Source organism: Capsicum annuum, chromosome 3 (genome assembly GCF_002878395.1).
Source record: "Capsicum annuum cultivar UCD-10X-F1 chromosome 3, UCD10Xv1.1, whole genome shotgun sequence".
Classification (NCBI taxonomy): Eukaryota; Viridiplantae; Streptophyta; class Magnoliopsida; order Solanales; family Solanaceae; genus Capsicum; species Capsicum annuum.
In genome coordinates this window covers 39,898,039-39,925,446 of record NC_061113.1, presented here as the reverse complement: position 1 = coordinate 39,925,446, position 27,408 = coordinate 39,898,039, and positions in this window count along the sequence as shown.

Below are 27,408 nucleotides of genomic sequence, written 5' to 3'. Positions count from 1 at the left end.
CTTTTTTGAGTTTTTGAATTATGAATGCTCGCTAGAGAAACAAAAGAAAAAAATCTTTTTGGTGTTTTTGAGAAATTAAGTGCGAAAGGTAAAAAAATCTTTTTGAATTTTGGATTGTGAAAGAAAGAAAAAAAGGTAAAAAAAATAAAAATCCATAAAGAACTCTTAAAACTATGAAACTCTTTTTTTTTTTGACTCACTTTTTTATTTTTATTTTTCATTGCCTACACACTTTTCTTAATTCTAGCACATGCTTTCCCCAAATCAGTCCGTCAAATGACTCTGTTATCCTAAAAAAAATGCTACAATTAGAACGTAGGGATGCTTTATAGGAGAGTCTCCTACAAAGGACCAAATAGGCCTCGTTAGGTCTCAATATGATGCACATAAGTAAGAACTAAAGGCTGACCTATGTTGGGGTTTACTAACAAGGTAGTTCGGGGAAGCATATGGTCGATAGTGGCTGCTTTGCTTTCCACCTACTCCACACTTCCAATGGCTCCCCCTCCTAAAATAAGGGTGACTCAACTAGAGTTCGTGCGCACGATGTGCACTCAGGAACTTGTTGCAGAAAGAATTAACTCGGGTTATGCACATGATGCTAGATATAAAGTAGTAACACACAAGAGAAAAACTGTAAAACACATAGCACTCAATAATGATAAAATAAACAACAAACGACAAAAAAAAAAATGTTTATACACTCATAATGTCAAACTAAGCTGATACAACTCCAAAATAAACTCGAATTCTGAAAAATCCCCAACAGAGTCGCCAGAGCTTTCACACCCCTTTTTCAACTCCGAAAAGATTAATTTTAAAGTTTGAAAGGGTTTTTATTATTAAGTGACAAAATGAAGAATTTTTTTCGAAAAAGGATTATTTAAATTTAAACTCAGAGTCGATACTCGGCATAATCGGGTGTGTCAAGTCACCTTTGAAAATCCTTTTCAAAATAGTTTGACTCTAAAAACTGATTCGCGAATAGAAATTCCGGCTAAGGAATTCTATTAATCGAGGGGAAAGTGTTAGGCACCCCTCAATTCCGTGATTCAACCACGGTCGCTTGGTGGATTATATCAGCTAATTTGACATTACAAATGTATAAGCCACAAAACAAATAAAACATTCAAACACACAAACAAAACAAAATAAAACAGTTCCAAAAATATAGTGTCTAGTCCAACTATTAAATCCCAAAAAATTGAAAAATACAAAAATATAAATCCTATTCTATAATAATCCTAAACTATGCTCCAGTGCTTTACCCGATACCTCGGCCTTCATTACAAATGTCTTCCGCCAACATAATACGTTAGGGCATTCCCTAATGAATAAATACATGTCTCGAGGCATTCCTCGGTTAAATGAATACATTTTTCAAATGTGATGAAAGTGGAGAAATCATTCAACATAGACATTCACACATTCAATGATATAGAATCCTACGAGTTACCTACCCCAAAATTTAAAATTTACCTATCAATGCTCAGCCTAAAATATGATACTATTAAATTCGACAAACTAAACGGTCATTCAAATCAAACAAACTAATTAATTAAACCACGTTAATATTCACTTCTATCAAGTTTCAATACTACCCCAAATCAATCTCAAGCCTTGTTCCAGCATAACAATTCACGATGATATTTCAGCAATAATCAATAAATATAATTTAGCATTCATCATTCACATCACGCATAAGATAAGAGAAAATCGAGGCGACAAAAATCAACCACACACAATAATAAAAATTAACTAAGAATGAGAATAAGATAAAAAAATGGACCTTAAATTGGGGCTTTTATTTGACCAACTTGAACTGATTTTAACTACAACAAAAATCTCATGGAACGATGAACTACGCAAACCTCGAATCAACGATGACCTCAACTCCAAACTAATTCAATAATTCTAAATAGAAGGGTTTGATTCAATGATGAAATAGGATGTCGACCTACCAGATTTGCTGAAATTAATGCGATAGCGGTGAACTGCTTTGCCGAAATAGTAACAGCGATGATGATGGGTTACTTAGGTGACTGTTTTTCATACCCTGCTACTGTTTTCACTCCAACCCTCACTTTCGTCCAAGATCTGATCAACCCTTATCTATTGTCCTTTTCGATTTGCGTGCAGGTATCGATTATTTTGGGTGAGTTGTGTATATTTCGGTGAGAGAGGCATCTGTGTAATGTATTGTTGTGTTGATAATTATGTATATCTTCCTCAAAAAAATGGGATCTATGTGTATTCTCTCTATTTATATATAATAGAAGAAAATGATGTCTATGTGTTGTGAGGTGCGTATAGGTATGTGTGACCGTGAGGTGAATTTCTTGGTGAAGAAGATGACCTCCCTTAAAGGAATTCTCGGTAGATGCTCCCCTTTTTCCCTAGAAAATCCCCTTAATTATATAAATTGTGTGTATTTATATGGGACACGTGATTGGGGTAAGGGGTAAGGGTAGGGTAGGTAAGGATAGGTGTATAGGGTGGTGAGGTGTTCGCTTTTAATTGGAGAGGCTGTTAGGATAGGATTAAAACAAAGTAAAATTTTGTTAGGGATTTTGTTAAGGGTTGTTATTTTTTATCATTTTGTGAAAAAAAATTATAGAATATGTGAGGATACATGGTAAGGTGAGATAACAAAAAATGAATAAAATAAAGCATCGGGAGGGACAAAATTAGGTATCTACAGATTTAACATAGAAAAGTTGGTTATGCAAGCATGAGACATATTGAAAAGTTAGTAAAACATGATTTTGTGACTGGACAGCCAAACCTTGATTGGAAAAGGACCCATATTTGTGATGTTTGCCAGCTTGGTAAGAAAACTATAAATTCTTTTCCTGTTAAAGATATTGTGTCAACTACTAAACCCTTACAGCTACTTCATATGGACCTATTTGATCCAACTCAAACTGCCAACATTGGTAGAAAAAGGTATGCTTTTGTAATTATCAATGATTATTTTGATTTCACTTGGATTATATTTTTGGCTAAGAAAGATTATACCCTAAAGAATTTTGAAGTTTTTGTGAAAAGGTTCAATGTGATGGCTACTACATCATTGCTATTAGAAGTGATCACGGGGGAGAATTCAAAAATAAAGAATTTGAAATATTTTGTGACACCCATGCATACACTTATAACTTCTCATCTCCAAGGTCACCTCACAAAAATGGTGCGGTTGAACAAAAGAATAGAACACTTTAATACATGACCCAAACCATGATCTATGAATACTCTCTACCATATAATTTATGGGCAGAAGCAGTCAGTACTGCATGTCATGTTTTGAACAGATATCTCATTAGACCTATTTTGAAGAAAACTCCATATGAGCTTTGGAATAATAAAAGACCCAACTTTGGGTAATTCCATGCTTTTGGCTCTAATGCTTTGTTCATAACATTGGCAAGGACAATATTGAATACTAGCTCTGTAAATGATGAGATTGAATAGGTACAATTTATCAAAACTCCTTCCACCAAGGATAACTCCTCAAATTCCTTTACCACTAAAATTGATTAGTCTACCATTACTCTAACAATCAAAATAAACAAGAAGCGATTCTGAATGAATAAAGAAGCAATACTGACTATCCTAAGAAATTCATCATTGGGGATCCAAAGGAAGGAATGCAAACAAGGGCTTCCAGTAGAAGAGATGCGAGCATAGCCCCCATTTCTCAAATAGAACCAAATAAATTCAATAAAGCATTGGAAGATGACAATTGGATAAAAGCAATTGAAAAAGAACTTGAGCAGTTTGACAAGAACAATGTGTGGTGGATCCTTATTTCAAAACTAGAGAATGTCTCTATTATTGGAACCAAATAGGTATACAAAAACACAACGGATGAATCGGGTAAAATTATGCAAAACAAATCTTGTCTACTCACTCAAGGATATTCACAACAAGAAAGAGTCGATTATGATGAAACCATTGCACCTATAGCAAGGTTAGAATCCATTAGAATTTTACTTGTTTATGTTTCTTATAAAAGAATTTAAATTATTTCAAATGAATGTGAAAAGTACCTTATTAAATGATTTTATTGATGAACATGTTTTCATAAACCAACCCCTAGGGTTTGAAAATTCAAACTTTACATATCATGTCTTCAAACTTTCAAAAACTCTCTATAGTCTAAAACAAGCTCCTGGAGCTTTGTATGATAGATTAAGTAACTTTCTAATTGACCATGATTTCACAAGATAAAAATTTGATGCTAGTTTATTTATCAAATGAACTCTCTCTGGAAACTTGATTATTCAAATTTATGTTGATGATATTATTTTTAAAAGTATTAGTATTGTTTTTTGCAAGAAATTCTCTGAACTAATGCAAAGTGAATTTGAGATGAGCATGATGATAGAATTAACATTATTTCTGGGATTCCAAATTCATCAGTATACCAAAGGAACCTTCATCTCCCAAAGTAAGTACACCAAAGATTTGGGATGGACAATGCCAAACCATCCAAAACTCAAATAAGTTCTACATATGCTCTGGAGTCATGTGAAGATGGAACAAATATTGATGAAAGCAACTGTCATGGCATTGTTGGCTCACCCTTATATCTTATAACCAGTCGACCTGACATCCTCTTCAGTGTATATAAATGTGCTAGGTTTCAGTCAGCTCCTAAAGAAACTCACCTGACTGCTATGAAACTTATTATTAGAGACCTTATTGGTACAAGCTCCTATGGTTTATGGTATTCCAAGTCTAATGATACTATTTTAAAAGGTTTCTTAGTTACAGATTATGCAGGTGATAAGGTTGATAGAGAAAGCATCAGTGGCACTTTCCAGTTCATGGGACAATCCCTTGTTTCATAGAATAGTAAGAAGAAAAATTATGTTTCTTTGTCCACCACTGAATCTGAATATATAGCCATTGGATTGTGTTGTGATTAGATTCTTTGGATGTCCCATCAACTCAGTGATTGTGATCTATGTTTTAAACTTGTCAAAATTTTCTGTGATAACTCTAGTGCTATCTGTTTGTCCAAAAATCTTGTACATCATTCTATAGCAAAACACAATGATGTTAAGCATCACTTTATTAGAGATCATGTTTCAAAAAGTGATATTGAACTATCTTTTGTGAGCACTGATTTTCAAATAGCTATATTTTTACCAAACTTCATCGTGAAGAAAGATTTTGTTCTCTTAGAAAATGTCTGGGCATTATTGCTAAACCCTTTTGAACCAAAAACTATTTCTTTTCTACTCTAGTTGCATATTTTACATCTAGTTCCACCTCTATTTGTTTTGTTACTTTTCTTTATTTTTGATTAATGTCAAAAGGGGAAGAAATAAACAATAGTTGTCATATTGGTATTTGTTGTATTTTTATGTGAATTTTCTCCAACCATGCAGGGAGAATCACCCATTCAGGGAGAGTTAAGAATCAATCATTCAGGAGGGGGGTGAAATTGACAAGAAAGGAATTTAATTTTATTTTTCTTCAATAAAAAATGAGGAGATTAATATTATTAAGTTTGATGAATGATCATGGTCCTTGATTGTAGAAAAACTTTTGTCAAAATCTCAAAATGAAGGTGCATCCTACAAGATTTGATCAAAAAGGAAGAAGCATCTGTCAATATCCACAGAAGAGGAGGAAGAGAAAAAAAGATTGTTGGATTGTTTATGGCACATATTTCATGAGATTCTCGCATCTCTTTAGTCTTCTCTAGACAGATTTTTTTGTTTTTAGCATTTATCTATTCTTGAAAATTGAATATTCATTATTTCATTTTTTAAGAAGAAAATATTTTGGATTGCCTTGAATAATCATCTTCTAACGGCTAGTAGTAGTCCCAACCACTACTATATAAGCATTGGAAGATCAAAGGAAGAGATATACTTATCTCAACTTTCTCTAGTTCTTTGCTCTACTTTACTCAAGCATTGTATTCTCTTAAAGGTTTACTATGTCATTAAAAAGAGAGGAGAGAAACATATAGTTGGTGAGGCGTTGTATCAAAGTGTGAAAGAAAATAATAGAGAGTGAATTAAAGCCAAAAGTTTGACTCAATCTTGTACTTTGATATTATTCACAAAGAACTAGCAGAATCTCTTGCAACCCAATGGGATTGGAGTAAGACCTATTAGAGGTTCCAACTAATATAAAATATTTGGTGTTATTTACTTTCAGCAGTTAAATTTTGTGAAGTTTTCATTACTACATTCAACAGTTGACTGTCTGTGGAAGCAAGTTGACTGTTTGGTAGAAAAAAAGAGTAATTCACCCCTTCTCTTTTGGCTTTCACCAGTGTGCATGCTTCGAAAGCTAAGAAGTAGTACACGAAGAATCCATCTTTCTTGTTAACCATGATAGAATAAGAAGAATGTGATTCAATAACTCAACCATGTAGGAAAAAGAAGGCAAGTAAGAATATTTATGCTTCGATGCCCCATGAACAATTTTCTTCACAATTACACTTCCTTTTCAACACATCCAATAGCTTGCGTTGCAATGCATCTCCCCAAAGACAATACTCTGAATTTCTTTTATGCTTGGACCTTTACCATCACAAAAATAATTTAAACATAGCAAAGAAATTATCTCAGATAAGATTTTCTTATGCCTACCCATGGCATGTTCAACACCGCAAGTGTGGACCCCAACATAATTGTATATGCGAAATCTGTACTTCCTTGCCCCTAACAATTAGCCACAACACGGAGATACAGATTTCACCTTCAAGAATTTGCTACAACTCTTCTTCGTGACAAAATCAAAAGACTGTCTCAGCGACGCTCAATCGAGTAACATTTTTAGCTCTTTCTTGCTGATGAATGTTTGTTCACGGTAGAAATTAGTTCCATTGGAGAATGAATGATTTGGTTGTGATCCCGATGCACAATCTTTTTCAACACCTTCCAAGTTTAATGAATCATATTCCATATCCATAGAATGATCTTTCATATTCATTAGATGATCGCCCTCGTTCTTGCATTCAATCGAATCATCGTTGAATGACGGGTGTCGGCGTGGGGGTGGTGATGAATTCAACGGTTCTTTGAAGGGACTCTTAACTACATTTGTTCTTAAAATAGGTCTACGTCATCAGGAGCAACATTCAGCATGTATAAGGACACAGTTTTGTCATTATTTATGATCATAGGATGCATCTTTTTCCTCGAGTTCATTAGATAACTAATCACCACGTCACTTGGCTCGCAATCTAAATCCCTGCTCTCTATTACGTTTGCAACCAAGCCATCGTATGAACCATTACGACAAACCGCAATGAGAAATGGCACCTTAGTAAAAGATTTTCAATTTCAATATTTGGGAATCTCCTCCCATACTCTCATAAAATCACCAGAAACAAGAACAACATCTACAATAGACATTCTAGAAGTACATTGGAGTTAATCCTTGATTCTGCTAGTGGTATATGTATGTTCTATGAATGGTCGATGATTGGGCAGATATCCATACAAAATAGTGAAAGTACAAACATTATTTCTAATCAACGATCATTGGATTTATGAAATAGAGAAACGAAGTTAGAGTCACCTAAGCTACTGTAATGTACATTCTAGTGATTTAGAAGCTTTATAACAATGGTGGAAAGTGTTTTTGAGAAAATAACAAACAAATGGAGTAACAATGGATAAGATTATAATATTTGTGGACTGATTTTGAATTGATTGCCCGAAAAAATCACCGAAATCGTGCCTGAAATGGAGACTTTTGGAGGAAAATCAGGAGCTTCTTTTTTAAGCTTTTGGAACTTTTTTTAAAAAAATAAAATTGGAAGGATGTTTTGAATATAAATATGGATGAGAGGGGGGATTAAAGTGTATTGGTAGAAACTTGTGTGCTACATTTGATAAGGTGGAAAGAATATATGATGACATCATAAATGGTGTCTATTTGACCAATTTTTCAAGACTTATATCTAAATGACAAACAAAGTTTTAAAAAATGGACATTTGACAACTTTACCAAATAATCTATCATGTTAAAGCAATTACAAATCAAAATCGTAAAAATTATATCAAATATAGACTTCAGGAATTAGTAGACAACCTGTTGACAATGCATGTAAAAACATGCATGTTATTCAAGCTAGCTAGTGGTTCTCTCTATTTATCCAAATTTCTACCTCTAATCATTGTGTAAATGAAGCTAGCGTTATTTTCCTGCACATTTTGTCACTCTGAAAGTGACCTACTTTTTACCTAAGATTGTTCCTTTAGTTTTCCTCTGAATAATTAATAGACACTAGTTAGCTAGCATGGAAAACGCATTGTTGATAATTGCTAGGGATTTTGCCCTCATTTTTTTAATTAAAATTTAGTTTTAATTTTCTATCGAAGAAAAATAAAAGTAGTACCATAATTACTTTTATTTTTCTTTAAAGAAAAATATACTCCCTCCGTCCCATTTTACTCGTCCCAAATTGGGATGGCACAACTAGTAGGGAAAATAATAAATAACATGGCTAGTTTGCCATAGTACCCCTATTAAATGATGTTTACATTTTAATTTAAAGAAAAAGTAATTAATGCAAAGGGTAAAATGTGGAAAAAAAAAGTGTCTTGTCTTGATAAGTAAAAAAGGACAAGTAAAATGGGGTACCAAATTAGGAAATTTGAGACGGGTAAAATGGGACGGAGGGAGTAAAACTTTTTCATATTTGGCTAAGCTCTTTCTTGGAGTAAATGTTTTGAAACTCTATAAATAGAATAACCCTTTCTCATACCATAACACAATAGAATCCACGATGTAGTCGTTTAAAGAATTTTGTTTAGGAGAGATTTTCTCCCAATAGGTTTTTAAGTTTTTCAATATTATTTTTAATATGTAGGTTGTTTGATCAATTCATATTAATAACATGTTTTTAGTATTTATTTTTCTTTGTCATATGAATTATCGTTCTATAATATGCAAACTTTAAGCTTCCGCGTGACGCCCTTTCGATTTCGAACCCAAAGTAAGTGCACCTCTCCTAGTACATATTCTTTTTAGCCCAACTGCTCTTCCTCAAAGCCTTAATTTGATGTCTCATTCACCTTAGTAATCCCTTCCACACACCTCTGGCAATTAGTTTAACTGCACGTGTCCCACACGTGTAATTTTTTATATTTAAAATCAGATGATTTAATTTATTGTAAAGATTTTTAATGAAGTGAAAAAAGTTTAAATCACTTCTTAAAAATCATTCACACTTTAATACAATAATGCAAACATAACATATATTTTATTATAAACACATATATATTTTACCACCAGAAGTTTCAAGTGGTTAATGGATCGTCACTTTTGTGTATATTATGCAGAACCTCTTTTTGTTGCTGCTAGAGGTTAAGAGAGAGACATCAATTTGAACCGTATTTGTTGTATGATTTTTTTTTATTTTTTCTATATTTAAAATCCTTTCTTATTTTTATAGTTAAAACTTTAGAAAATCTTTGATTACTTACTTAAAACTTTTAAAAATTTGGTACTTCTTATATTTTTCTTATTCTAACGCTTTCATATTTATTTCTAAATTTTTCAAATCTTCTTACTTGTCATTAATTTCAATGAAAAAGATATTACTTGTCGTTAGTTTTGATGACTTCTAATAGGAAAAATTTTCATTATAAATATTTAATTATTTTTAACTCTTAAATATTAGAAAATAGTGAAAAGACAATTTTATCTAAAGCACAGACTTTTAGTGAAGAGCAAAAAATCCGCACAATATTTTTAAAGTCCTTCACACTTTTAATATAGATATAGATATAGATATAGATATAGATTAACATAACATAGAATATTTCTAAGTAATGAACTCAAAAATAGGATTAAAAGCTTGATCATCACTCAACTTTGGGTAATTGGCCACTATAGTCACTCAACTTTATTTTTTCTTCCAAAAAGTCATTTAACTTTATGCAATTGACCACCATATATAGTCACTCAACTTCACTGTCTTCCGAAAATCACTCTTTACCTAATTAGCCACCAGAATCACTTTAACTTTCTGTTTTGTTATCAAAAGGTCAATCACCTAATTAGCTTCCATAATTATTTTTGGGGAAAATATAATCTTCTGTAGCTATTAATGACATGATATTTGTATTTTTCTTAAAAAACTATTTTCAAACAATATTTTAAAATATTAAAAGTTATATCTTAATTCACGATAGCTGCTAAACTTAGTACTAAAAACAGTTCATTCTTGAAACATTTTCAGTGAAAATGGGCTAATTATGTTTTACATGCGCTAATTATCAAGACTCGAGCACTGCTACTCTAAATTGAAAAAAAAAAAAACGAACTGAAAAAGTTATAAAAAAATTTATGGCTATTTGTGTCAAATATGCAACTGTAGATTAAAAGAGAAGAGAGAATGCTAATTAATTTAGTTAATAATCTTAAATGTCAAAGTAATTAAATTTTATTTAACGGTTTGAAACTGAACTCTGGGAACCCATTTAATCTTAGTTCAATGTTAGATATCGCTATTAAATATTTCTTCAATAAAAAATTTCTAACTTTGAATATGTTTTAAAACTAAGCTAAAAGAGAACCATATAAGCAAAAAAGTAGAACATATATTAGAGAAAAAAGAAGAGAGTTTTTTTGTTCTTCCAAATGTTTATAGAATTACATTGAGGAGTATGAAAAGATGTCATAAACATGCAAAAATAAATAAAGAAGAGTATGAAATTTTCCTTCTTATTTCTTAATGAATTTTTTTGTACAAAATATTCCTATTTATAGTCAACCTAATACAATAATCCTACATAATAATAAAAGAAAAGAAAATATTGGGTACATCTAAAAAAGGAAAAAAATATCTGGTATACACCTAAAATTTATTCACAATAATTGACTAAATATTCATAATGAATCCCAACAAGAAAATAAAATATTGAATCCCAACAAGTTTAAAAAATTGAATCCCAACACCATCACCAACCTTAAGTTAGAGGTGTGGAAGAGACACCCAACTTGCCGAGATGCTGATGATGCAAAGGTCCCGTCAATGGCTTGGTAAATATTTTTGGGAAAGACGGGCACACAATCAAAGAGCCCAACAGGGTAGCAGCGGAAAATACGCAAGACCAAACTTTCCCTTTCAACTTGAACCAAGAGGAGACAAGAAAACCAAGAAAAACAAAGTAATATATAGCAAACAAATAAACCAAATGAAATAAGACAAGAATAAAGGTAATCACACGAAACACAAGATTTACGTGGAAAACCCTTCAGTGTGAAGAGTAAAAAACCACAGGACCAAAACCTACACTATAATCACCAAAGAGTTACAATATTGTCCTCCAAAATGGCCACCAAACAAGTGCCAAACATCAAGAAACAATACATAAACCACAGCACCAAACACTAGAGAAATAAAGGAGTGAAAGCACCAAAAACGCAGCTACTGTTCGGGGATGAAGAATAGGAGTTACAGGCTACCAAATAAAGCTCCGTCAGTTCCTAATCAAATATTGAGATGAGAGGAACAAGAACTCCAAAAATCATCTCAATCGGACAAAAAACGAAGCGAAAATCGCAATTTGAAGTTGACAGTTGTGGCTGAAATTTAGGTGTGAAAATCAGCTTTGTTTTTCTCTCTTTAGCTCTCTTTTTGTGATGGTGAATAGGACCTAAAAAGATCAATATATAAACCACATAGTAATGGGCCTATGGACAAAAGTTGGTTGGTCAAAATTGGGCTTCATTTATCCACATAGGAAGGGAAAAAGACCCAATAACCCAACAATTCTCTCCCTCCCAACTATGTGGAGGAGACCGTCATCCCCGCGATCATACAATAATCTTTAAACTTTCCTCTTGTAAAAGCTTTAGTCATCATGTCGGAACCATTATCATCCGTATGAATCTTCTCAAGTTAAGCAACTTAGAATCCAACACATCCTAAATCCAATGGTATCTCACATCAATGTGTGTAGACCGACCATGAAATACAGAATTCTTGCCAAGATGTATGGCACTTTGACTGTCGCAATGATGCACATACCTCTCTTGAGCATAACCAATTTCCCCCAAGAATCTCTTCATCCAAATAAATTATTTACAAGCTTCAATGGCAGCAATAAGCTCAGCTTCTGTAGCAGATAGAGCAACACATTTTTACAATCTAGATTGCCAAGACATAGCTCCCCCTGCAAAAGTAATCAAATACCCTAAAGTAGACTTGTGAGTATCAACATCACTGGCCATATCTGAATCAGTATAACCACAAAGAATAGGTTTCCCTGTACCATAACACAAACTCAGACTAGAAGTGCCACAAAGATATCCCATAATCCACTTCACAGCATTCCAATGTTCTCTTCCCAGATTAAAAAGAAAACGACTAACAACACCAACAGCATGAGCAATATCCGGTCTTATGCAAACCATTGCATACATCAAACTACCAATAGCTGAAGCATAAGGAACTTTCTTCATATCTTCCTTCTCATCATCACTGGAAGGACACTACTTCGTGCTCAACTTGAAGTGCATAGCTAAAGGTATACTGACAACCTTAGCCTTGTCCATGTTAAACCTTCGAAGTACTTTCTGAATGTACTTCTCTTGTTATAACCACAACTTCTTGGCCTTCCTGTCACGGATAATCTGCATGCCAAGAATCTGCTTTGCTGGTTCTAAGTCTTTCATAGAAAAAGACTTACTCAATTCTTGCTTCAACTTTTGAATCCTGAAAGTATTATGACCAACAACAAGCATGTCATCAACATAAAGAAACACAATAATAAAGTCACCATCAGAGAATTTTTGCATAAAAACACAATGGTCTGAAGTAGTCTTCTTGAGGCCCTGCTGACTCATAAAGGAACCAAACTTCCTGTACCACTGCCTAGGAGCTTGTTTCGAACCATACAAGCTCTTCTTCAATTTGTAAACATAATTCTCTTTTTCCTTGACTTCAAAACCTTCAGACTACTCCATAGAAATTTCTTCATCTAAGTCATCATAGAGAAAAGCAGTTTTGACATCCATTTGCTCAACCTCTAAATCTAGACTTGCAGCTAATCCTAGAACCACACGAATGGATGAAATCTTCACAATCGAAGAAAATATCTCATCAAAATCAACTCTTTTTTTTGGTTAAATCCTTTCACAACCAATCTAGCCTTGTACCGTGGAACTAGATTACCATCTTCATGCTTCACCCAAAAAACCCACCTTTATTCAAAGTTTTTCTATCTTTAGGCAGCTTAACCAAATCAAAGGTGTGATTGTCATGCAAAGATTTAATTTCATCTTCCATAGCATCAAACCACTTTTCTTTTTCTTCACTTTCTATGGCCTCATCAAGACTCTCAGGTTCTCCCCCGTCAATCAAGAGTACATACTCACTGGGAGAATAACTAGATAAAGGTATTCTCTCTAGTAGATCGTTTGAGAGAACTCTCTGGAGCATCAACAACTGTTTGCTGATCAACCATATCAACTTGCACTGGAGCATCAACAACTTCTTGCTGTTCATTCTGAACATGATCATCATCTTCATTATCAACTTGATTTTCATCATCATAAAGATTTTCTTTGAGAGTAGTAGCCAAAGAAACTGGATCAACATCAACTAGACTTTCACTACTCTGAGAATCAACCTTCTCAGCTTTGTCAAAATCTTCAATTATTTGGTCTTCAAATAACACAACATCACGGCTTCTAACAAGTTTCTTCTCAACTGGATCATAGAAATGATAGCCAAATTCATCTTGACCATAACCAATGAAGATACACTGCCTAGTTTTAATATCCAACTTTGACCTTTCATCCTTAGAAAGCACAAAAGCTTTACACCCAAAGACTCTAAGATGATCAAAAGAAACATTCTTACCATACCAAACTCTGTCAGGGACATCACCATTCAAAGCAATAGTATGAGATACATTGATAACAAAAACAACCGTATTAAGTGCTTCTGTCCAAAAGGAATCTGGCAGTTTAGCATCTGAAAGCATACATCTAACCCTCTCAACTAGTGTTTTGATTATCCTCTCTGCTAAACCATTCAACTAAGGAGTCTTTGGAGAAGTTTTCTAATGTCGAATACCCTGCTCTCTGCAATATCTATCAAAAGGACCAATATACTCACCACCATTATCTGAACGGATGCATTTCAATTTCTTCCCTATCTGTCTTTCAACCAAGGCCTAAAAATTCTTGAACATATCAAGTACTTGATCCTTGGACTTCAAAGGAAATACCCAAAGTTTATGAGAATGATCATCAATAAAAGTCACAAAGTAAAGTGCACCACTATGAGACCTTACTTTAAAAGGACTGCACAAATCAGAATGCACCAACTCCAGCAAATTAAGCTTTGTTGAAGGCGGATGACTCTGGAAAGAAACTCTTTTCTGTTTACCGGCTAAGCAATGAACACACTTCTTCAACTTTGCTTGTTTCACTCCAGAAAGAAAATTTTTCTTAGCCAAACTATCAATCCTTTTCTCACTCATATGACTCAATCTTCTATGCCACAACTCTGATGAAGTACCATTCTCCACCAAGTTTATCAAGCCTCTAGAAATAAAACCTTGAAATACGTACAAGTTAGACAACTTGTCACCTCGAGCCATAATTATCTAACCTCTAGTAAGCTTCCACTGGCCAGCACCAAGGGTGTTAACATAACCTTCATCATCAAGACTTCCTACAAAAATCAAATTTAAGCAAACATCTGGAGCATGCTTGACATTATTGAGAACTAGTTTGGAACCATTGTTACTTTCCAAAAAAATTGTGCCAATGCCAAGTACTTTAACTTCATCATTATTGTCCATTTTCAACATCCCAAAATTACCTGGAGTATAAGAAGAAAATAATTCCTTCTTTGGAGTAACATAAGAAGTAGCACCAGAATCCACAAACCAGCTAGAATCATTGCGAACAAGATTAAAGGCATTCTCACCAAAAGCAACAAGAAGATCATCATTAGGAACAACAGCAAAACGATTTTCATTATCGCCTTTTTTCTTGCCGTCTTATATCTCTCTTGTGCTTGTAATAATATTTCATGATATGCCCCTTTTTATTGCAATAGTCACATATAATATTCTTAAATTTGGACCTTCACTTGTTTCTACTTTTATCTCTATCATTTAAATCTCTGGACTTGTTTCTCCCCCTTCCTTCAGTAACCAAAATATCAGAGTGTGAAGATGAAGAAAATGAGGCCTGAGATCTTCTTCTCATCTCTTCATTTAAGACACCACCCTTAACATATTCCATATTTACAATACCACCGAGAGAAAAATTAGTCAAAGAAACTCAAAGAGTTTGCCAAGAGTCAGGCAGAGTATTAAGAAGCCAAAGTCCTTGAATTTATTCATCAAACTTTATCCCCATTCCGGACAGCTGGTCAAGGACACCCTGAAAATCATTAATATGATTAGAAATAAAACTGCCCTCTTTATACCTGATATTCATCAATTACTTAAGCAGGAACAACTTGTTATTGCCAGTCTTTGAAGCATAAAGTGTCTCGAGCTTGTCCCACAAACTTCTAGCATGTGTCTCATTCACAATATAATTTCTAACATTATCTTCAACCCATTGTCTGATATAGCCACAAACCTGTAAGTGCTCCAATTCCCACTCCTCATCTTTTATAGATACAGGTTTAGTAGATGCAAATACAGGTAGATGCATTTTCTTGACAAATAGAAGATATTTCATCTTGCCTTTCCAAGTATGATAGTTACTACCATTCAAACACACCATCTTGCTCATATTTGCCTTCATCATTCAAATCTACAATCAACAACAATCAACCTCTGATACCACTTTGTTGGAAAAGATGGGCACACAATCAAAGATCCTGACAGGGTAGCAGCGAAAAATACCTAAGACTAAACTTTCCCTTTCAACTTGAACCAAGAGGAGACAAGAAAACCAAGCAAACCAAAGTAATATACAGTAAACAAATCAACCAAATAAAATAAGATAAGAATAAAGGCAATCACACGAGACATAAGATTTACGTGAAAAACCCTTCAGTGTGAAGAGTAAAAAACCACAAAACCAAAATCTCCACTATAATCACCAAAAATTTAAAATATTGTCATCAAAAATTACCACCAAATAAGTTCCAAACAACAAGAAATAATACATAAACTACAACACCAAACACTAGAGAAATAAAGGAGTGAAAGAACAAAAAAATGCAGCTGCTGTTCGGGAATGAAGAATAGGAGTTACAGGCCAACAAATCAAGATCCGTTAGTTCCTAATTAAATATTGAGATGATAGTAAAAATCATTCCAAAAATCATCTCAATAGAACAATAAACGAAGCGGAAATTGCAATTTGAAGTTGACAATTGTGGCTGAAATTTAGGTGTGAAATCAGCTTTGTTTTTCTCTCTTTGGCTGCCAAAAATTTTCTTTTTGTGATGGTGAATAGGACCTAAAAAGATCAATATATATATGTCCCATAGTAATGGGCCTATGGGCAAAACTGGGTTGGTCCAAATTGAGCTTCATTTATCCACATAGGAAGGGAAAAAAGACCCAATAACCCAACAAATATATCGGCGAGCTGGGAAGAAAATTTTACATAAAATAATGAGATTAATCCAGCAAGGTATTGCTAACGAATGAAGTGGCATTCAATTTCAATATGCTTAGTCCGTTCATGAAAAATTAATTTTTTGTGATATGAATAGCGGCAAGGTTGTCCGAATGAAAAGGTATTTCTGATTTTCATGAATCTGGACAAGTACCCCAGTAGGAGTCACAAAATGTCATCAATTCAAAAGAAGTGAAAGTAGAAATGAATATACTTGGATCTGAATCAGTGAGCAGATAGCGAAGCACTCGCGATGCAGCTTTAAAATGAGGTTCGCATGGATCCTGTATAAGTTAACTCAAATATTGCACTGTGGTGAATGATAAATCAGAATTTATATGGGTTAGATAATTGATTTTACCCAATAAATGCTTGTATAAAGTAGAATCTTGGATAGAAATCTCTTGATTAGCCTGAAGTTTAACATTGTGATTCATAGAAGAAGAAACGAAAGAAAAATGAAGAGTATCAAATTCTTTCAATAAATCTAGTGCAAATTTTCTTTGTTAAATAAGCATTCCTGTAGATTCTCGAACAATCTCCATGCCATGAAAAAAATACAAAGAATCAAGATCCTTGATTTTGAACTCATTATGTAAAAACAACTTTAGACCTTGTAGTTCACCTTCATTATTGCATTTAAATAATATGTCATCTACATATACTATTAAAATAGAGATAGAATTACAAGACTTCTTTAAAAAATAGAGAATAATCATTGAGGGAGTGACTGAAATTCTTAAAATTGAGAGCGGGGCCAGCTTAGCATCCCATTGTCTAGATGCTTATTTAAGCCCATTAATAAAAAAAATTCAGCAAACAAACAATATTTGGAGAGGGTGGTGTAACACCAGATGAAAATTTTATATAAACTTTTTCATGGAGATATGATAAAGAAAAGTATTATTAACATCTAACTTATAAACTCCCAAATTATTCTTTAATGCAATGGCTAAAATACATCTAATATTAGTCATCTTGACTACTGGAGAGATAATTTCATTATAATCAACACCTTCTCTCTGCACATCACCTCTAATGACTAATCGAACCTTTAATCTTTCAATGCTTCCATCAGAATTCTATTTGAATTTATTAATCCATTTAGAAGAAAGTGCTTTCTTTCCAACGGGAAGAACAATAACATCCCATGTGTTGTTTAATTGTAAAGATGCAATTTCTTTATCCATGACTTCTTGCCAACTTGGTTGATGTGCTGCTTAAATATAATTAACAGGTTCTTGTATACTAGTAATAGAGTTGGGTATGACTTGATTATTAGAAGATAAAGCATTAAAAGGCAAGAAATTAGGAATAACATGATAGAGAAAACAGGTAGTAGTCATATTTGTAAGGTGAAGTGCATTACAAGTATAATCTTTCAAATAATCAGTCTACTTATGATTCCTGAAAGATTTTCTTAAAATAGCTTGAACAATAGGTAATTAATGAAAAGCTTGGATCCAAAACAGATGTGGAGTTAGTGGGTGGCACATCACTAAAACTTGATGAAAGTTGAGACATAGTAATGGGTAAAACTACTGGATCAAGAGTAGATTCATAATCAGAAGAGTAATCTAATAAGGGAAGAAAAGATTGTGGTAAAGTAGAAGAAAAATTTGACAAATCAAAATAAAACATAGTAGAACGGAAAGCAGATTGTGACATAAAAGGAAAATATTCTTCATGAAAAATAACATTCCTAGAAATTATAATTTTTTGATTTGCAAATTCAATACTTTATATCCCTTTTTTTTCATAGGAACATCCTATAAAAACACAAGGTGCTTCTTCAGGATCAAATTTAGTTCTATTAATATATAGAGTAGATACAAACATAAGCATCCAAATTATTTTAGATGATCATATGATGGTTTATTCTTGAATAAAATTTCAAAAGGAGTTTTTGAATTCAAAACGCTTGAGGAAAATATGTTTATGAGATAAGTTGGAGTTAAAAAGATATTCCCCCTAATAATTAATAGGAAGATGAGATTGAAATAAAAGAGCTTTGATATTTCACTAAATGCTTGTGTTTTTTCTCCACTACTTCATTCTGTTATGAAGTATAAACACAAGTTGTTAGATGAATAATTTTCTTGAAAAGAAAGAAATCAGATTGTACTTTTTCATTTTCCAACTCAAAAGCGTTATCAGTTCTTATAATTTTAATTTTAGAATTAAACTGTCTTTCTACCATAGAAAAAAATGAAGAATGGGAAAAGTATTAGACTTAGTACTCAGAAGATGTGTCCAAGTCATTCTATTAAAGTCATCAACAATCATAAGTAAGTATTTAAACCCATCATGTTTGTAAGGTCCCCAAGTACCCACATGTATTAGATCAAAATAGATTTAATTGAAATAACACTAGAAGAAAAAGATAGCTTAGATTGTCTTTACATGGAACAAATAACACAAAGTGAAGAAAAATTTAACCAAGATGCAGAATTTGAAAAAACTTTCTTCATATTATTTTTTGGCATATGCCCTAATCTGTAGTGCCATAGTTTTTCCTTTACATTGAAATCAAAACAACTTGAATAAGAAGTAAATTTATCTCCTAAACAAGTCGAAAAGAAAATACTATGAGGGTTAAAACTAGGTAGGCTTTTAGAAACTTCTAGATGACTTGATTTGAGAATATATAGATCTTCTTTCCCTCTATCAAGCACCTGAGGGCTCTTCAGTGAAGGGCTCTACAACATGAACAAGTGTTAAGGATGAAAAAAATAAATTTTTGAACTTTTTTACATAGCTTATGAATAGAAATTAGATTGAACCTAAAAGATGGAATATATAAAACATTTTGCATAGTTATATTATGCAGGAGAGAAATAGGTCCTGAATTAGTAACTTTGATCCTATGGGAGTTAGAAAGAGTTATTATTACAGATTTAGGAAGAAGATTTAATATTTTAAAGTATTTTTTATGAAAAATCATGTGTTCAGATACTCCACTATCTAATATCTAAGAATTGTTGTCAATTGTAAACAAACAAGCATAAAAATTAAAGTACTTAGCCATACCAGTAAATGTTATATTTGCAGATGCATCAACATTTCCTACATCTTTCTGATTTAACTTTTGTAAAAGTTGCAAGAGTTGTGCAACATTATCTTGGCTTAAAGAGTTTAAATTTGTGGCATTCTTTGTAGTCTGTTGAGATCCTTCTCCTATGTTAAAAATATTACCAGCAACAGGTTTCTTTTGATATTTTTTAAATTTAGTGAATTTAAAATCAGAGGAAGAATCATGGATCTTAAGTGGTCAATGTCATGTTCTATTTTCTTGCAATAATTGCACATCATAGAACTTTTCTTGATAGAATTTTCAGTTTGAGTTTTATAATCATTGAACCTCTTTTCTCCACTATTATCAACAATGAGAGAGGTTGATTCTCCTGAATAAGCAAGAGTGATATGAATTTTCCTTTGATTTTCATCTTGAATAATAAAGGAATAAGCATTGATCAATAGTGGGTAGAGGGAGATGACAACAAAATATTATTCCTAACACCTATAAAAGTGTCATTAAGCCTCATAAAAATTTAAGAAGTCTCTTATCTTGATGAGCCTTTGCACCTTTTTCCTTTTTTCCACATTTACACTTACAAGTACATGCAGAAAATGTTTTTAGTGAATCTAACTCATTCCATAGACTCTTCATTTTTGTAAAATAAGTAGAATCACTAAAATTTTCTTGGAATATTGTTTTTAAAAACTTTTGAAGTTGAAAAAGTTTAGCACCATTAGCCTGAACAAATCTATCTTCTAGGTCAGACCACAATACTTTCACACTTTTGAAATACAAAACAGACTCAGCAATTTCTTTGGAAAGAGAATTCAATAACCAGGATAGTACCATATAATTATATCTTGACCAAGCTCCTTGAAGTCCTGTATCAGTATTAGGACAAGATAGGGATCTATCAACAAATTCTAGCTTGTTATTTACTGAGAGAGCTATCCTAATTGTCCTTATCCATCCATCATAGCTTCTTCCATAAAAAATGGTGGAGACTAGGTTCATACCTGGATGATCAGAAGGGTGAATATAGAAAGCTCGCTATATTGATTGCAGGGACAGTATTAATTTTCTGATTATGAAGTGTTAACAATAGAAGGTGATTTTGAGAGTGATACAACATTAGTCATCTTAAAAAACAACAAAGATGAAGTCAAAAATTATGGACTGAAATTAAGAAAAAAAATGCTCTTGATATCATGCAAAAATAAACAAAGCAGAGTATGAAATTTTCCTTCTTATTGCTTGATGAATTCTTTGTACAAAATACCCCCATTTATAGTTAACCTAATATAATAATCTATGTAATAAAAGAGAAGAAAATATTGGGTACATCTTAAAAAGAAAAAAAATATCTAGTATGTACCTAAAATATATTCACAACAATTAACTAAATATTCACAATTAATCCCAACAAGAAAATAAAATATTAAATTCCAACAAGGAAAAAAATATTGAATCCCAACAAAACATGACATTAATTCTTGAGAGTTATGAGAAATAATCGAGAAAAGGTTGTGAAGGAGTGGGGGTTAATATCAGAATGGTTGAAGAGTTATGGAGAATTTATATTTAGAGTAGTATATATCCACTGTTTTTTTTTTATAAAGAACTGCTTATTTTCATATTCTCACCCCTAATAGCTTAAGTACTTTAAAAATGTCAAATATCAGTGTAACAAAATATTTTATTAAATAATGAGAAAATTAACTAAGACTTCCCCAATCTATACTCAAAATTTCAACCACACACTCCAACTTTATGAGAGCCCCCTTAAACTGTTTAAAATTGAAATTATTACACCCCTAAAAGGCCACACTCAATCTTTATTGAAGGGTGAAACTCACGCATTTTGACTTGTTATTTTTTAAAAAAATAATTATTTTTTCCTTTATCTTCCACCATGTTCGATTTTACAAACCCAAATCAAAATTTCATCATTCTCGCCAAACAAACATCAAGATTCTTGAATCATAACCTAATTTATATCTGACACGGTCCAAAATCGGGCCATGTCATAGGGGCACCTCAAGCCCACATCAATCAGAGATCGCCCCGATAACCCAACCTAATCATTATCACATCCATCAATGGATTGGGTGAATCCCGAGCATACAATAAGATAGCGGAAACAATACTAGAAGTCATAACTTAACAATCTACCATTTCATCAAATTCACTAACTAATTAATATACCTAAGTCCACGGTCATCCATAATACCTCTATACAAACAGATGTTTAGAAATGTATATATGTTGGGACAAGCCCCTGACAATAGCCAAACCAAGTCAAAATGAGACTAAGTATAAATATAGGGGACCAAGAATGAATGTCTTCCAAAATAAAGAAGCTCACCACTCCCTAGTCGATGCATCAATTACCTAATCACTGTGCAGGAAGAGAAGATGATGCTCCAGCCCCTACATCGCGTGGGGACATAGCATCCGAAAGCGATTAGCGGTTGAAATGCTAGTATGTAACTCAAGAATAAGAATAAAATAGTATCATCATTCAACAACAAGTTAATATATAACATATTCAATCACATTCATAACCTTATCCATACATATAGACATATCACATGCAAACTAAGAAGGCAAGTCTTATCAACACTTTGGAAGCACTCATTCATCATAAATGCAATGGAGGACTCCATCTTCCACACTTATAGATTCAAGCATTTCTCATTAGGCATAGGACTTTAACCATATTCACACATCATCAAGTATGGGAATCTGAATACATACACATCTATTTAAGTGAGGGACTCTAACCACTTACACATTCATATAATTAAGAGACTCTAACATCTCACACATATTTATTCAAAGAGGGACTCTAACCACATGCTCATACATTAGGTGAGTAACTCTAAGCTCATGCCATATTTGATAGGGGACTCTAACCCCAAGCCAGTTTATTTGGCGAAGTACTTTGACTTTATGAGATCTCATTATGCAAGGGACTTTAACCATAAGTGATTCTATTATGCAAGGAACTTTAACCTCAAGACATCATGACTATCACTAGTCAATATTGGGACTCGAACCCTTTGTCCATGCATCCACATATATTCAATTCCACACATAATGACTTCAACCCATTTAGCCAATTCAAAACTATACGTGACCACATAGTTCTCATGGAAGCCTTCATTTCTCAACATTTCAATAGTCCAATGCCTTAATTCAATTAGTCATACGATTCAAACTATTGTCCTCATGACCCGTACAATCCATTCACACTTCATTAGCAATTCTATACCATAATTTAGTTCAATTCACAATTCATATTCATTTTTGTGTAAGGGACTTTAACCCCCTTCTTATTTATCAAACCATCAAGGCCATCAATTACACAATACATGACTCATTTTACCTTTACAACATCATTTATCAATCATTCATACTTATTAGTCCATTTACCTTGTTCAATACATCATCACATGTGACTAGACAATTCACCTAGACATTTTCACAAATACTTTATGTGCATATCTTTAAAAAGGCCATTTTCATGGTAGAGATTATCAAGGTTAGGGTGACTCAATACCTTCGTGTTAAACCTCACACATCAAGAACCCACATATGAAAATTATCATCATTAACAAGTATAAACATGAGTCTAAGAAAAAATCATCATTATTCATCATTAGGCAACAAAATTCTTTTTCATTTGATTTTAAAACCACCATGTACACTTACTAATCAAAGTGTGAAATACATGGGTTTAGATTTATTTATAAAAGAAAAGAGTTACATGCCTTAAACAAGATGAATCACCAAGAATATTGACTCTTGTTTGCCTCTTGAAGACCACTCTTGAAACCCTAGCCTCCAATTCTTCAAAGATGAGATTAAAAGAATGTTTAGGGTGGTTGATCCATCAAAATGGATATGTACGAGGATACACACACTTATATAGTGAGAGGGCTTAGGGTTTTACACATGGAAAATGACCACAAGGCCTTTAGTTAAAATCTGAAAAATGAACCCATCCAAGGGTATGACTCACTAAGAGAACTGCACTGGTACCCTAACTCATAGAATAGGCTTCTCCTAAGTCACACACACTGTCAAGGGTACGACCACCCCTAACTGATATGCTCCACTCGTACCAAAAATAGTCCACTTTTGATCAAAACATCACTTTATATGATTGGCTATGGTACAACTTGTACCTTAAGGTATGATTGGTTGGAGCCTCACTCGTACCTAGAATAGTGAGTGACCCTCACCACACTACCTTGGGTACGATAAGGGGTCACCAACTTATATCCAAAAGGTATGAGTAGTACCCTTATTCATACCAAGTCCTGAGACATTAAATGAGGGAATTTTACAATGGTTCAAAGTCTAGGTGTTTCAATGTCATCAGATGGAATTGAGTGGAGTGAATAATTAAATCGTCTGACTTATGATGGAGAAGATAAAGAAAAATAGTGTCTGCGATGATGGCTAATGGAGTAGTGGTGATGGATAAGACGAGATCAATAATTTAAATTAGAGGATTGACTTGGATTAAAGTGTGGTGAAATATAACATGGTATTGGTAGTACAGTATTGTTGTCTTAAAGATTCTTGATTTTTTAATGTTAGATTCTTAATTCTTGAAATATTTTGGGTAAATTGAGCAATTAAAAACAAGAGAAAAGGTTGAATTTATATAAGGAGGAAAATGGAGAAAGGTGAAGAAGTGGTCAAATGGTGGATTTGGTGGAGATGGCGATGGTTGTGATGACGACATTGATGGAATGAAGATGGAGAGATTTTGAGTATGGTGGAGGAAAGAAGAAATAAATTAATAATGAAAAATATAATAGTGTATTTCACTCTATCAAAGAGAGTGAGCATAAAAATATATTACAATTTTATTTTTAATATTTCTTATATATATATATATATATATATATATATATATACGTAAAATCTATATATATAATCTATAATATATAATATATTAAAAGTGAAAAGACCCTTAAAAAAGTGATTTGAACTTTTTGCCCCTCATTAAAAGATTCAGCAATAGACAAAATTGTCTTTTCACCTATATTGAATATTAATTATAATAAATATATCTATAATATATTAAAAGTGTGAAGTTCCTTAGAAAAGTGATTTGTACTTTTTACCCACCATATAACAAAGGGTTATCTAACCATGCATATTACATCACATGTGGCTTGCAATTAATAACTCAAAATTGCATTTTACTCCCTTACTAAGTTGATATAAATATATTTTGCTTTCATTTTCTCCTTCGCTTTTATTTGTCAACAAGTTCGTTGAAGTTAAATTAAATTAATATTTTAAATTTAAATTTTAAGTGTTTCAAAAATTATATAAAAAAGAAAACTATATGTTACCTTTTTTCATATTTATTTAAGTTATTTGACTTTGAGAACACAATAAAACATACTTATGTAGATGGTTTATTGAACTGTGCTATTATATATGTTCCTTCCATCAAAATGTAGGAATCGTTTGTTAGGGTGAATAAAAATAATTTCGAATAGAATATATTAGTAAGGTCTGCGTTAATAATTCTTATATTAGTAATATTGATATTATTTAAAATTATTTTTTATACACTTCTTGATGTGATGTATTGAAACTTACCTTTTCAATCTTGATTCTTTAAATAAAAAAATTTTAAAAATGAATTGCATATATATTCTACGATTCATCCAAGATTTAGTACGGGCTCAATATATATTATTTTTTGTCTTAATTTATGTGACACAAATAAAATTTAGATAATCAATCATATATTTAATATGTTTTTAGATATTTGAAGTTGTTAACTATTGTAATTTATAATATTTTTATGTAATTTTTAAATAATATACGTTACGCTCCTTGTACAGACTTTTGTGGCATTGGTAGTCAATTATATTTTTAAAATAACTGAAGTTTTTTAATTATTATGATTTATAATAATTTTCTTCTATTTCAATTTAAGTGACATTAATTTAATTTTGAGAGTCAATTAAATATTTTATATCTTTTAAATTTTTTAAGTTGTCAATTATTGTGATTTATAGTATTTTTTACACATTTTTGAAATATATAACGGATTAAATATTTTTAAATATTTTAAGTTGTTAACTATTGTAATCTATAATACTTTTTATGTAGTTTTCAAATAATATATGTTACTCTCCTTGTACAAATTTTTATGTCATCGATAGTCAATTATATTTTTTAGATAATTTTAATTTTTAATTATTGTGATTTATAATGCTTTTACTATTCCAATTTGAGCGGCACAATGTTTTGATGGCCATAATAAATAATTAGGGGTGATTTAGTAAAATCACATTGAAGCAGCGAAACAAACATGTCTTAAATGACTTACAATAACTAACTAGAGAAAATTGAAGGAAAGGTGTCTTTTAAGTCTTAAATGAAGGATTGGTGACATTGACCAACTTAAAGGGTCAAACATCATTAGAAAACTTTATTAAGTTAATTATGGACTTGATTAGTATTTTTAAAACTTTTTAATCTTTTCAAAAATACAAATCAACCCAACCCACACCCCTCTTCAATCCAAATCAACCACTCTCTCCTCTCTTTCGACAACTTCTCTCAACTCTCTCCCAACCAATAGTTTTGTAAAATTTCTCCCTTCAACCTCCGGTGACTTCTACCTCCGGCGACAAATAGTTGGGCTTTGAGTTCCCTATTTTTCTCCCTTCAAACCCCAGTGACTTTTACCTCCAGCGATAAATAGTTGGGCTTCGAGATCCCTTCTTTAATTCAAATCAACCTGTCTCTCATCCTTCTTTCGACAGCTTCTCTCAACTCTCTCCCAACCAATTGTTCTGTAAATTTCTCATTTCAATCCTCGACGACTTCAACATCCGACTACAAATAGTTAGGCTTCGGATTCCTTTTTGACTTCAACCTTCAATCGATGTGACAACCTTGCTCTCCGACCACAACAACTTTGAATTCTTCATCGTTCCTTTTCTTCTTTCACAGTTAAAAATTTATGGCCTTTTTAGTTTTGAATAAAATGAGGAACTTGAGCCAACTTCTCTTATAGTATTGGTTAACAATTTCAATATTTGTTGGATTAATTTGAAATGCGTTTTGAATAAAATCCTTATTTCTGGTATTTCTTCTCTTCTCTTTTCAAAGTGAATTATGATATTTTGTTGTTTGCTGCATTTTTTTAAGTTTGATTTTTATTGTTTGTGTTTATAAAAACAAACAACAATTTGGGTTGATATGTTATGTTCTTGTTCTAGGTAAAAATGGTGAAATTCCTATTTTTTTGTTGAGCAAAATCATGCTATTTTTTTTGTTTTCTCCAACAAATTACCCATCTGGTGAAACATATTAACCATCTGATGCAACAGATTTATCATATGATGCAATAGATCAACCATTTGATGCACCAGAGGAACCATCATATAATAATTCTGATGCAATGGAGTAATCATCTGATGCAACAAATTAATTATCTGATGCAACAGATTAACCATATATGGCAACAGATTAAGCATCGGATAAAAAATCTGATGCAACTAATTAACCATCTAATGCAATAGAAAAACAATTAGATTAATGATCTGATGCAACAGATGAACCTCCTATTAGATAAAATCCTATAAACTCTTCCAACAGGAAATATCCAAGACTTGATTTTTCCAACTGATTATTCATCTACCACAATAGATGACCCTATGTTGGAAGAAATCTATACAATATTGACCGTTGATAACTGTTCTAACAGATCACTCATTTGTTGTAACAGATATGTGACCTGTTGCACAGATCATTCATCTTTC